This window comes from Haliotis cracherodii, unplaced genomic scaffold, assembly GCF_022045235.1.
Source record: "Haliotis cracherodii isolate W230 unplaced genomic scaffold, xgHalCrac1.p SCAF_12, whole genome shotgun sequence".
NCBI lineage: Eukaryota > Metazoa > Mollusca > Gastropoda > Lepetellida > Haliotidae > Haliotis > Haliotis cracherodii.
The window spans coordinates 30970122-30984333 of NW_027266267.1; the positions used below are offsets into that span (position 1 = coordinate 30970122).

Genomic DNA, 14212 nt, shown 5'->3' on the forward strand with positions numbered 1-14212 from the left:
AAGGACAGGGGTACCGGACACTGGCAGATAGTGGACTGTGCCAGGAGCCTGCAAGGACAGGGGTACCGGACACTGGCAGATAGTGGACTGTGCCAGGAGCCTGCAAGGACAGGGGTACCGGACACTGGCAGATAGTGGACTGTGCCAGGAGCCTGCAAGGACAGGGGTACCAGACACTGGCAGATAGTGGACTGTGCCAGGAGCCTGCAAGGACAGGGGTACCGGACACTGGCAGATAGTGGACTGTGCCAGGAGCCTGCAAGGACAGGGGTACCAGACACTGGCAGATAGTGGACTGTGCTGGGAGCCTGCAAGGACAGGGGTACCGGACACTGGCAGATAGTGGACTGTGCCGGGAGCCTGCAAGGACAGGGGTACCAGACACTGGCAGATAGTGGACTGTGCCGGGAGCCTGCAAGGACAGGGGTACGGGACACTGGCAGATAGTGGACTGTGCCGGGAGCCTGCAAGGACAGGGGTACGGGACACTGGCAGATAGTGGACTGTGCCAGGAGCCTGCAAGGACAGGGGTACGGGACACTGGCAGATAGTGGACTGTGCCGGGAGCCTGCAAGGACAGGGGTACGGGACACTGGCAGATAGTGGACTGTGCCAGGAGCCTGCAAGGACAGGGGTACGGGACACTGGCAGATAGTGGACTGTGCCAGGAGCCTGCAAGGACAGGGGTACGGGACACTGGCAGATAGTGGACTGTGCCAGGAGCCTGCAAGGACAGGGGTACGGGACACTGGCAGATAGTGGACTGTGCCGGGAGCCTGCAAGGACAGGGGTACGGGACACTGGCAGATAGTGGACTGTGCCAGGAGCCTGCAAGGACAGGGGTACGGGACACTGGCAGATAGTGGACTGTGCCAGGAGCCTGCAAGGACAGGGGTACGGGACACTGGCAGTTAGTGGACTGTGCCGGGAGCCTGCAAGGACAGGGGTACGGGACACTGGCAGATAGTGGACTGTGCCAGGAGCCTGCAAGGACAGGGGTACGGGACACTGGCAGATAGTGGACTGTGCCAGGAGCCTGCAAGGACAGGGGTACGGACAGTGAGAGTGAGATCATTGTCCAGAGTTCACTTTGTTATCTGTCAAGTTGACATGAAGGGTAGAATGCTGATCAAACCTGTCATTGAAAACCAGGACTGTCACACTGAGACCCATTGGGTTATAAGAGCAAAACAAGCTATTCTGATTTGAAAAGTGTAGTTAGTACCTGTTCTCATGTGTCTAGAAACAAGTTTATGATGTTTGAATGCTTGGTGTGTGTAAAGGTACAAGAACATAAATTCTATCTTGTTCTTAAGAACTGATTATTCAGGAGAAATAGCTGAAGACCCTTTCAAAAGCTAACAACCTGATGCCCCTACTTGGGACACTTCAAGGAAATACAAAATATTACAGAATATAAAAACTTAAAAAACATGGTGTGTTGGTATCAAAGAGAATGCCCTGAGTTATAGAGACTGCATGATCTCATCGTCATGTCCGTACCTAACAAGATATTGATGTATGAAGGTGCAAGCACTATGTACATGGAAGCAGGGATCATTCATGAATTAATACAAAATACAATAATGAACAGATACACAGTTAGACAATAAGGAAATAGAGATGAATAACAAAGATACATACACCTCACAAGAATCAGTTCACCACTACTTATTTTCAGAAACAAGTAGCATGCCTGTACATTTCTGCTGCCAGTGATGGTGACGGGGCTGGAGAGAAGTACTCCCCTGGACTGTAGGCATACACTGGAACACTGTAGTTGTGGCAGGTGCTCTGGCTATGCTGGGGTCCATCTCTTTACATCACACAGGAGTTCAGCTACTGGGACCTGATTGTCTGTCCCCTCTATTCCCCTTTCATATGTATCATGGGGTCCCCAAGCATAATAAATACTTTCACAGACACCTTTCAAATCCATCGTATAAAAAGTTTCAATTCACATGGATAATCTGGGGCCCTGTTCATTGCATAGAGAAATCTTAGCTATCACTATGTGTGTACTCCAGAACTTAAAGACAAACTTAGCATAGCCGAGGTACTCTGTGGACCAGGAAGGCCTAGATCACTAGGTGGGAAAAATAAAATGAAATAAAGGATGTTTCAGATTTGATTCTATTTTCTAAAAACATGCAATATTTTTTTTAGCCAGTATTGCAGAAACAAAGTAGCACCTGAAACTGATGTATGCTGTAGATTCTTGAAAATTAGAAATTTCCCCTGTGACTTCCAGGTCCTGCATGATGATATGAGAGGCAGGTGGCTCAGTCGGGCTACATTATGGACAGAGGTTTTAATCTAGATGGAAAACATTTTTGCCATATGACTTTGCATAACATTGCTTATTGCTTCAGCATTCAAAACAAAACAATTACCTCCAGCTGTCCAGGCTAGTCAACTGCTAGTCAGATGCTAGTCAGGGAGTGATATCATGCTCCACAAGATACATTCTCACTGCTTTTGCACCAGCAATATTCCACTGACTTCCAACGGTCATATTTTATGATTGGATCATTAATAATTGATCTATTTCATAAATGTGACAAATCTTGTGCAAATTAATTAGCCTTGAAATCAGAAAGAACTGATTTCCACCCTACAATAACTGGTACCAATTAGGAGATACTAGACCAGTGAAGTCAGCTCAGGTTATCATTGGCAGGCCACATGATCTTGGAGCTGTGAAACATGATGTCATATTCTCATTCAGGCAAGGTTGATACAGAGTGGATTGTTTCAGGCTGGCTTCTTTCATTAGTGAAAAGTGTGCCCCACCCTTAATTAGCTTGATGTCCCGAGTTTAATGAGCAATGTGGCTCTTGTTGAAATGAGAAGTTCTAATTTGGATATGACCGTGACACATCCAAGTACAATATTAATAGCATTTTCATTAAATCAAATTAGAAACAAAATGTTGAATATTGACAAAGAGTGAACACTCAGACACTGAAATTGGCATGGTATATTTAAAAAACCCGGAGGACTGATGTGTACCTGCGGCCAATAGTTGAGTGGTCAAAAGTGTGAAGAAGTGAACTGTTGAGGGACAGACTATTGCCATGTTTAACTTAATGAATATGATGCTTCTGTTTCTCTTTGCCCTACACTAAATAGGCAACAATTCCATAGTGATAGCACCCAGGATGGATCATTGCCACAGGAAGCTGCCCAGATAGGAGACAGCAACAATCCAGCTGTACTCCACTGACAGTATATAGATGGATCATTGCCACAAGATAGGAGACAGCAACAATCCAGCTGTACTCCACTGACAGTATATAGATGGATCATTGCCACCAGATAGGAGACAGCAACAATCCAGCTGTACTCCACTGACAGTATATAGATGGATCATTGCCACCAGATAGGAGACAGCAACAATCCAGCTGTACTCCACTGACAGTATATAGATGGATCATTGCCACCAGATAGGAGACAGCAACAATCCAGCTGTACTCCACTGACAGTATATAGATGGATCATTGCCACAAGATAGGAGACAGCAACAATCCAGCTGTACTCCACTGACAGTATATAGATGGATCATTGCCACAAGATAGGAGAAGCCAACAATCCAGCTGTACTCCACTGACAGAATATAGACGGATCATTGCCACAAGATAGGAGACGCCAACAATCCAGCTGTACTCCACTGACAGTGTATAGATGGCTCATTGCCACCAGATAGGAGACAGCAACAATTAATCCAGCTGTACTCCACTGACAGAATATAGATGGATCATTGCCACAAGATAGGAGACAGCAACAATCCAGCTGTACTCCACTGACAGTGTATAGATGGCTCATTGCCACCAGATAGGAGACAGCAACAATTAATCCAGCTGTACTCCACTGACAGAATATAGATGGATCATTGCCACAAGATAGGAGACGCCAACAATCCAGCTGTACTCCACTGACAGAATATAGATGGCTCATTGCCACCAGATAGGAGACAGCAACAATCCAGCTGTACTCCACTGACAGTGTATAGATGGATCATTGCCACAAGATAGGGGACAGCAACAATCCAGCTGTGCTCCACTGACAGTACATAGATGGATCATTGCCACAAGAGGCTGCCCAGATAGGCGTCAGCTGGATGAAAGCCATTGATCAAAATGCCAATTTCATAACAATTTGGACTTGGCTATGCCATCATAAGATAAGATATGACTGAGAGAGCAAAGTTTTCCCCAGTAACTGTCTTGTTTACATCACTCGCAGTTTCAATCAATAAAAATGGTTTATTTAACGATTTATTATGATGCCTCCATGATCCTGGCAGGAACCTTTGCTATAAATATGAATTTGCAGAGAAGTGTCATCCGATAATACCATAATTTGATAATTACCTAAGAATTATGACAGCTGAATCAGCCACAGGTCGCAAAGTCTCCTTTGAAGTTCACAGTTTTTCCTGGCACTCAACTTGCTACCCAAAAAGTATTTGCTACAAGTGTGTAGGCTTCAGCAAGATGAACATAGATTCAGTGAGAAAGGGTGATGTATTACACTCTACAGTCAATAGTGGCTGTGGGCTGTAGATTCCCTTGACCCCTTGTACTGGCACTAACAGAACTATCCTGGGAACAGCACAAACAGTTTCATGTTCATCAAAAACATTAACAGCACTTACAGGAAATATCTATGATCATTCAGTTAGTCACTTAATCTTTCCCTGAGAGTGCCGGCCAGTCTAAGTGTTTATTGTACACGGACACAGGGATCACAAGCCATTGACTGAAGCCTCGTTACCGGATTTCAATAGTCCTTTGTGCAGAAAGTAATTCCACTTCCCAGTTTCAGCAGTCACAATCTTGGCCAGCTAATCTAGGATGTCATCAAGCATTTCTTAATTATTGCAGAGAATGAATGAGGTTTTTCACTGAAACAAATGGGTATTTCCTACTTGCATTGTCATCTTTCAATAGTAATATCTTTATTGATAAGGACATAGCTTTAACACAGAAAGGTTTCATCTTGAATGTCTTTTCAATCCACTTGTGGCTGTGCTGGAAGTTCATTCCGTTTGTTCTGCATCAAGTGTTGGAGAGGTCTGTCATGTTGACTCTATACATTGGAGGATGATCCCTGAGAAAGACTGTACATGCAGTTTCCAACAAACTCCACTGACTCACTCGAGGGAGATAACACTGGGGCAGGGCTCAGGAGAATCTCCTCTCCAACATGACTTGGACAGGAACACTGTCAACAAGCAGGTCTCATCCCCCCAACATTCCAGCAGATAGTCCAGCTGTCTTATCACAACTTCCCAACATACTTTCTTAGTTCTCCTTACAAAGGCTTCAAATTAAACCCAGCTGGTGCTAATTAGTTCTCAGTAATTAGCCTGGATCCTCCCCTCTCCTTATCTCTCACTTGTTCCTGACTCGTTAGACCACAGGATTATCAGGCTACATGACTATAACTGACCAATGACCACCAATATCTGCACACAATTCCTCTCAGATAGGTAGAGATACAGGACTTGTCCTGTGTGTCCCCCAGCTCTGTACACAGCCAGCTAGACTCTCACTGACCAGTTGTGTGCTAGTGTGGCACAGACAAACGTGCTGGCATTCTAGCAGTCATTAACATCTTCAGCAACAGATTCCACCCATAGCCTTCTCTACTTTCCATATTAAAGTTTAAACTTGTCTCTGTAGTAGGTGTTCTCGTTCCTGATTAAGTATAATAACAGGTATCCAATTAAAACAATACAATAAACAATTATGTTAGATGTATTATTGACTAACTAATGTCAACTATTAGATACTGACTGTAAATAGGATGTATAACAGTAATGACATAAAAGATCTTCATTTTTTCATTAATAAGTTGGCCTTCATGTTTGGTAGATCTCCAGAGTTACCCCCCTTTAAAACACAAATCCCCCTTTAAAACACAGATTTCAGTACAGTATAGTTGATCTGGCACTTCCATGTTGTCCAAGGAAATGACATCGTATCTAGAGCCATGTTTACATAGGAAACAAGTGCACATTGTGTTGGATCACTGGCTAATCCCATCACAATGATTAGGTCATCAAGTATTCATCGGTCTTCCAGTTACATGGCTTCAAGTTACAAGTTGACTCTTTTCCTTGGCTTGAGACTTGGGCTGATGACAACTAACTGAAACAATCAGTAAGAGTGTCTCTCCATCTGTAGGGCTGATCTGCCTTCACAATCACTTCTCTGATGTCTCCATACATTTAATACTGCTTATTAATCACTTCCGACTTAATTCTCACCCAGTAGGCATGTACGTGTCAATCAGTGATGGTTCCTGTATTGTCTATTACTATTCCACAACAAAGCGTCTAATTAATATTTGCTTCGGATAACCCAAAGTCAGAATAACATACATAATTTGCCATTATATGGTCCAGCTATATACCATTAGGCTGTAATTCATAATAATATTGTAAACACTCATTCATCTCTAAAGTAGAAGGAACACCGATATCAAGACGTTGAACTATATCCTCCACATTGTCTGACAGTTATGACTCATCATGTAGACTCCTGTCACTTCCCAAACCCTCTACCCCCTCATCCTGTCCCCTCCTATCCCTGGCACCCTTCCTGTCCCCACCTACCCCTGCCACCCCTCATGCTGACCCCATGTTACCCTGACACTGCCATGAGTACTGGCATGCTGATGTTCCTCCACTGTGAGCATCATGTGCCTGGGTCAGCAGGTGTACACTCCCACCATGTACACCCCCCAGAGAAGCCATACATTACCTACACAATCACAAAGAGATCCAGTAAGATTGTAGATCTTTTGGTATTGTTCTCTGATGCTGAGCAGAGATGTTGAAACAAATACAGTCATGCCTGAAAGTAGAACAACGAGATAAAAACAAGGCTTACTCACCAACCAGGACTGTGATGGGTATCAGATCTATCCAAAACAGATTGACACAACTTTGGGTAAACTTGATCACAACTTCCAAAACTGTAATCTGAGAGTTAATCCTGAATCCTGAATCACCTCCGCTTCCACACTCAAGAAAAATGCTGATAATCCGTTGTTCAGAAAAGTTCCAAACTTTGTAGTTCAGATATCGGCCATTTTCCTTGGCCCTCTTCTGTCTGTTAGTCCCAGCCTGCAAAGAGATGTGTTTATGGTATACAGCACTGCACTCATGGAATTGGCTCCACAGATGAGTGGTGGCGGGGAAGGGGAGACAGCTATGCCATCAGTTAGTGTATAACCCAACATAACACCAACTAGCTGCTTTCTTCAGCCTTGCCATCAACGACTCCACCAATAAAACTGATCAATGAATCGGCAGCCATGGTAAAAAGTATTTTCTGAATACCCAATTTGTGAATTATCTGCCACCCCTCCTGGAGGTAATGGGCTGCCCCAGCTGCTAGACTCTAACCCATATGGGAGAAGAGGTTTAAAATCTTGCTGGAAGCGTGACTGGGGTAATGGGATATCGCATCTCCCTGTCTCAATGAAACATGTGCAAAGACGTAAGAAACAGGTTTACACGGCTATCTCCTGTAAGACAATAGAGGGACAAGTAGCTAGGGGGGGATCTGTAGCTTAGACAGGATCTACTGAATAATACGCTCTCCAGCATGGCAAAGACATTGTTTGCTCATTACAACTTTCTGCAGAAATGCACACTTTAATGTGATTGTTCCTAGAATAGATATTGTAACAATATTTGTGAGTTATTCCCTAGCATGTTAAAACAACGGAGAAATAATAGCTACTACTAGTTTCACAGAAACATGAACAATAAAAAGAGTCAGGTCACTGATTGGGACATTTGTCCAGGTTCATTTGTTTTGGTATTTATTGTGGGAACCCTTGCTAGGACTGGGAGGACTAAGTATTAAACTGTACAAGTAAAATGTTTTTTTTCACTTTGAAAGTTGTTCCTCACAATCAAGCAATGTTTAAGACACAGATCATGTCAGGACTGTCTCTAGACCCAGGTGTCTAGGCACACACAGATCATGTCAGGACTGTCTCCAGACCCAGGTGTCTAGGCACACACAGATCATGTCAGGACTGTCTCTAGACCGAGGTGTCTAGGCACACACAGATCATGTCAGGACTGTCTCCAGACCGAGGTGTCTAGGCACAAACAGATCATGTCAGGACTGTCTCTAGACCCAGGTGTCTAGGCACACACAGATCATGTCAGGACTGTCTCTAGACCGAGGTGTCTAGGCACACACAGATCATGTCAGGACTGTCTCCAGACTGAGGTGTCTAGGCACAAACAGATTATGTCAGGACTGTCTCCAGACCGAGGTGTCTAGGCACACACAGATCATGTCAGGACTGTCTCTAGACCGAGGTGTCTAGGCACACACAGATCATGTCAGGACTGTCGCCAGACCGAGGTGTCTAGGCACACATAGATAATGCTTACATTGGAATTGAGGAGTTCCTGCTGTCATGGTGTCAGACTTACAGCTGTCCACTACTGCCTTTTTCCCATCTTGCTTGAACATTACATCAACTCTGGTAGTTCTCATCAAGACTAAATCACTTCACACATGACAAACACTATTGTGGATTAACAAAAATATTGTTTTTCATGTATGGTACAAGTTCCAATTCAAAAAGGGTTACATCTGATAGAATTTCAAATGACAGGGTGTTGTTTCTCCTTTACTTTTTAATGTCAAATAACATTCTGATGATGACTGACAGTTACCTGTAGAAAATCCCATGTCATGGTCATCTGTGAATGACCCTCAGGATTGAATATGTGTAGCTGTTTTCATCCATGAAATTTCATCCTACAGAAATTCAATTTCCAGTTTCAGATATTGAATTGAAAAGTGAAATAACACCTTCTGTGACCTGATTCTCATCAATACTGTTTACTGACAGCACATTAACCATCCTCATATAAACATTGGTGCCAGGGGGAGGCAGTGGGGGTGATGGGGGCCGCCGGAAACTAGCTCCCACAAAAGGGAAAGTGAAGTCTGCCAGCACAAGAAGGGAAAGTGAAGTCTGCTGGCACAAGAAGGAAAAGTGAAGTCTACTGGCACAAGAAGGAAAAGTGAAGTCTACTGGCACAAGAAGGGAAAGTGAAGTCTGCTGGCACAAGAAGGAAAAGTGAAGTCTGCTGGCACAAGAAGGAAAAGTGAAGTCTGCTGGCACAAGAAGGGAAAGTGAAGTCTGCTGGCACAAGAAGGGAAAGTGAAGTCTGCTGGCACAAGAAGGAAAAGTGAAGTCTGCCTGCACAAGAAGGGAAAGTGAAGTCTGCTGGCACAAGAAGGGAAAGTGAAGTCTACTGGCACAAGGAAAAGTGAAGTCTGCTGGCACAAGAAGGGAAAGTGAAGTCTGCTGGCACAAGAAGGGAAAGTGAAGTCTGCTGGCACAAGAAGGAAAAGTGAAGTCTGCCTGCACAAGAAGGGAAAGTGAAGTCTGCTGGCACAAGAAGGGAAAGTGAAGTCTACTGGCACAAGGAAAAGTGAAGTCTGCTGGCACAAGAAGGGAAAGTGAAGTCTGCTGGCACAAGAAGGGAAAGTGAAGTCTGCTGGCACAAGAAGGGAAATTGAAGTCTGCCGGCACAAGAAGGGAAAGTGAAGTCTGCTGGCACAAGAAGGAAAAGTGAAGTCTGCTTGCACAAGAAATGAAAGTGAAGTCTGCCGGCACAAGAAGGGAAAGTGAAGTCTGCTGGCACAAGAAGGGAAAGTGAAGTCTGCTGGCACAAGAAGGGAAAGTGAAGTCTGCCGGCACAAGAAGGGAAAGTGAAGTCTGCTGGCACAAGGGAAAGTGAAGTCTGCTGGCACAAGAAGGGAATGTGAAGTCTGCTGGCACAAGAAGGGAAAGTGAAGTCTGCCGGCACAAGAAGGGAAAGTGAAGTCTGCACCCACAAGAAGGGAAAGTGAAGTCTGCTGGCACAAGAAGGGAAAGTGAAGTCTGCTGGCACAAGGGAAATTGAAATCTGCTGGCACAAGAGAAAGTGAAGTCTGCCTGCACAAGAGGGGAAAGTGAAGTCTGCTGGCACAAGAAGGAAAAATGAAGTCTGCTGGCACAAGAAGGGAAAGTGAAGTCTGCCGGCACAAGAGGGGAAAGTGAAGTCTGCCTGCACAAGGGAAAGTGAAGTCTGCCTGCACAAGGGAAAGTGAAGTCTGCTGGCACAAGAAGGGAAAGTGAAGTCTGCTGGCACAAGGGAAAGTGAAGTCTGCTGGCACAAGAAGGGAAAGTGAAGTCTGCCGGTACAAAAAGAAAGTGAAGTCTGCTGGCACAAGAAGGGAAAGTGAAGTCTGCTGGCACAAGAAGGGAAAGTGAAGTCTGCTGGCACAAGGGAAAGTGAAGTCTGCTCCCACAAGAAGGGAAAGTGAAGTCTGCCGGCACAAGAAGGGAAAGTGAAGTCTGCCGGTACAAAAAGAAAGTGAAGTCTGCCTGCACAAGAAGGAAAAGTGAAGTCTGCTCCCACAAGAAGGGAAAGTGAAGTCTACTGGCACAAGAGAAAGTGAAGTCTGCTCCCACAAGAAGGGAAAGTGAAGTCTGCCGGCACAAGAAGGGAAAGTGAAGTCTGCTGGCAAAAGAGAAAGTAAAGTCTGCCTGCACAAGAGGGGAAAGTGAAGTATGCTGGCACAAGAAGGGAAAGTGAAGTCTGCCTGCACAAGATGGGAAAGTGAAGTCTGGAGGCACAAGGGGATAATTCTGATAATGTATATTTACACTACAAGTACATGTATGTTGGGTTTTGTTATGTTATATTCATATACATTTGACCTCTTCAAGCTGACATGTGAAGAGTCTGATTACACCAGGCCGACACACCGGCAACACAAGTCTTTAGGTTTCACAATTTTTTGTAATCTTAATCCATGCTTGATCAACTTGCCCCTTCCTATCACTTACCACTGTCAGCAGGCTGGACTCGATGTGTCAATATGCACACAATGTACACCTGCCGTTACCCTTCCAAATCATTGATGAAATCACAATCAAAAGACAGCTCAGTGCTCAACTCAATATTTGTGTCATTCTCTGACTCACAGAACAAATCCAATCTGGTTAGACTATCAAACATAACGTTTCCTTTGTGTAAATGAGAAGTAACATCATGCTGAAAGTGTAATTTATATGGTGTCCCAAGCCTTCACTGACTACCATACACACTTCAGGTCTGTGCACATGTGGACACACATTCCCTCATTTGCCTCCAATTGCCACTGCCCTGTTTAAGAGTCTTTACCTTTTTCTAAGATAGCTTTATCTGAAATCTTTATTATTTAATCAAACTGTCCAAATTATAAAGAAAGGGGGTTAGTGTGCATTTTATTGCTAGAAGCACTTGTTAACAACCACGCCAAATTAAAAATTTACGATCAAGTCGTTTAGGGAAATCACTTAGTCTTAAGAGTTTTGCATAAAGGTACAATTAATAGTATTTCACTTTAATGAACAATTTAACCCCAAATGGATATGAAAACATCATACTTTATATATGTAACTGTGCAGTTTCATTTTGTGTTTTATTTATAAAAATGTATTTCCCTCAGTTTTTAACGTGCGACACCATTCCATAGATGACGCCATACAGTGGTATGACTCTGTAATGCAGTGACGTCATACATCACAGAACAGCTTTACCATAAGCAATGAGTGACATATCATGAATTAATTCCCTTCTCTTTCATATATAACACTGTATCTTTGATGATTTGGTTTTTGGTCTGTGACTCTTGGTTACATCACTTCATATTGGCAATAGACTGATTTAGAATATGACATAAAGCTCTACTGATTCCCAACAGTGAGAGATGAGCAGTGATGCAAAACCATAACCGCAGACATGCTTTACTTTTCTCTGCTACAAACAGGTCTACCATGAACACACGTTAGTTTGCCATGAACACACAATGGGCTGACATGAACACACGTTAGTTTGCCATGAACACACTGTGGTCTGCCATGAACACATACTGGTCTGCCATGAACACATACTGGTCTGCCATGAACACACAATGGTCTGCCATGAACACACAATGGTCTAACATGAACACACAATGGTCTAACATGAACACACAATGGTCTAACATGAACACGCAATGGTCTAACATGAACACGCAATGGTCTAACATGAACACACAATGGTCTAACATGAACACACAATGGTCTAACATGAACACACAATGGTCTAACATGAACACACAATGGTCTAACATGAACACGCAATGGTCTGCCATGAACACACAATGGTCTAACATGAACACACAATGGTCTGCCATGAACACACAATGGTCTAACATGAACACACAATGGTCTGCCATGAACACACAATGGTCTGCCATGAACACACAATGGTCTAACATGAACCCACAATGGTCTAACATGAACACGCAATGGTCTAACATGAACACACAATGGTCTAACATGAACACGCAATGGTCTAACATGAACACACAATGGTCTAACATGAACACACAATGGTCTAACATGAACACACAATGGTCTGCCATGAACACACAATGGTCTAACATGAACACACAATGGTCTAACATGAACACACAATGGTCTAACATGAACACGCAATGGTCTGCCATGAACACACAATGGTCTAACATGAACACACAATGGTCTGCCATGAACACACAATGGTCTAACATGAACACACAATGGTCTAACATGAACACACAATGGTCTAACATGAACACACAATGGTCTAACATGAACACGCAATGGTCTGCCATGAACACACAATGGTCTAACATGAACACACAATGGTCTGCCATGAACACACAATGGTCTAACATGAACACACAATGGTCTAACATGAACACGCAATGGTCTAACATGAACACGCAATCGTCTAACATGAACACGCAATGGTCTGCCATGAACACATACTGGTCTGCCATGAACACACAATGGTCTGCCATGAACACACAATGGTCTAACATGAACCCACAATGGTCTAACATGAACACACAATGGTCTAACATGAACACGCAATGGTCTAACATGAACACACAATGGTCTAACATGAACACGCAATGGTCTAACATGAACACACAATGGTCTAACATGAACACACAATGGTCTAACATGAACACGCAATCGTCTAACATGAACACACAATGGTCTAACATGAACACACAATGGTCTAACATGAACACACAATGGTCTAACATGAACACACAATGGTCTAACATGAACACGCAATCGTCTAACATGAACACACAATGGTCTAACATGAACACGCAATGGTCTAACATGAACACACAATGGTCTAACATGAACACACAATGGTCTAACATAAACACACTGTGGGCTGACATAAACACACCGTGGGCTGACATGAACACACTGTGGGCTGACATGAACACACAATGGTCGGCCATGAACACACTGTGTGCTGACATAAACACACTGTGTGCTGACATAAACACACTGTGGGCTGACATGAACACACAATGGTCTAACATGAACACGCAATGGTCTAACATGAACACACAATGGTCTAACATGAACACACAATGGTCTAACATGAACACGCAATGGTCTAACATGAACACACAATGGTCTAACATGAACACGCAATGGTCTAACATGAACACACAATGGTCTAACATGAACACACAATGGTCTAACATGAACACACAATGGTCTAACATGAACACGCAATCGTCTAACATGAACACATACTGGTCTGCCATGAACACACAATGGTCTCACATAAACACACTGTGGGCTGACATAAACACACCGTGGGCTGACATGAACACACTGTGGGCTGACATGAACACACAATGGTCGGCCATGAACACACTGTGTGCTGACATAAACACACTGTGGGCTGACATGAACACACAATGGTCTAACATAAACACACTGTGGGCTGACATGAACACACTGTGGGCTGACATGAACACACTGTGGGCTGACATGAACACACTGTGGGCTGACATGAACACACTATGGTCTAACATAAACACACTGTGGTCTAACATAAACACACTGTGGGCTGACATGAACACACTGTGGGCTGACATGAACACACTGTGGGCTAACATAAACACACTGTGGTCTAACATAAACACACTGTGGGCTGACATGAACACACTGTGGGCTGACATGAACACACTGTGGGCTGACATGAACACACTGTGGGCTGACATGAACACACTGTGGGCTGACATGAACACACTGTGGGCTGACATGAACACACTGTGGGCTGACATAA

The 14212-nt window shown here is 43.9% G+C and overlaps 1 protein-coding gene across 4 annotated transcripts in view; it reads right to left on the reverse strand.

The window, feature by feature from the left end:
- The window catches only part of LOC139458353 (kin of IRRE-like protein 1), a 230737-nt gene that overhangs the window by 92325 nt on the left and 124200 nt on the right, over positions 1–14212 (reverse strand). The window contains exon 1 of one of the 4 annotated variants that reach the window (XM_071239750.1): positions 6904–6936. The exons of the other annotated variants lie outside the window; for them this stretch is intronic. The gene's annotated coding sequence lies outside the window, so the exon portion shown is untranslated. Of the gene's footprint in view, positions 1–6903; positions 6937–14212 lie in introns of those variants that run through there. 4 annotated transcript variants of the gene reach the window in all.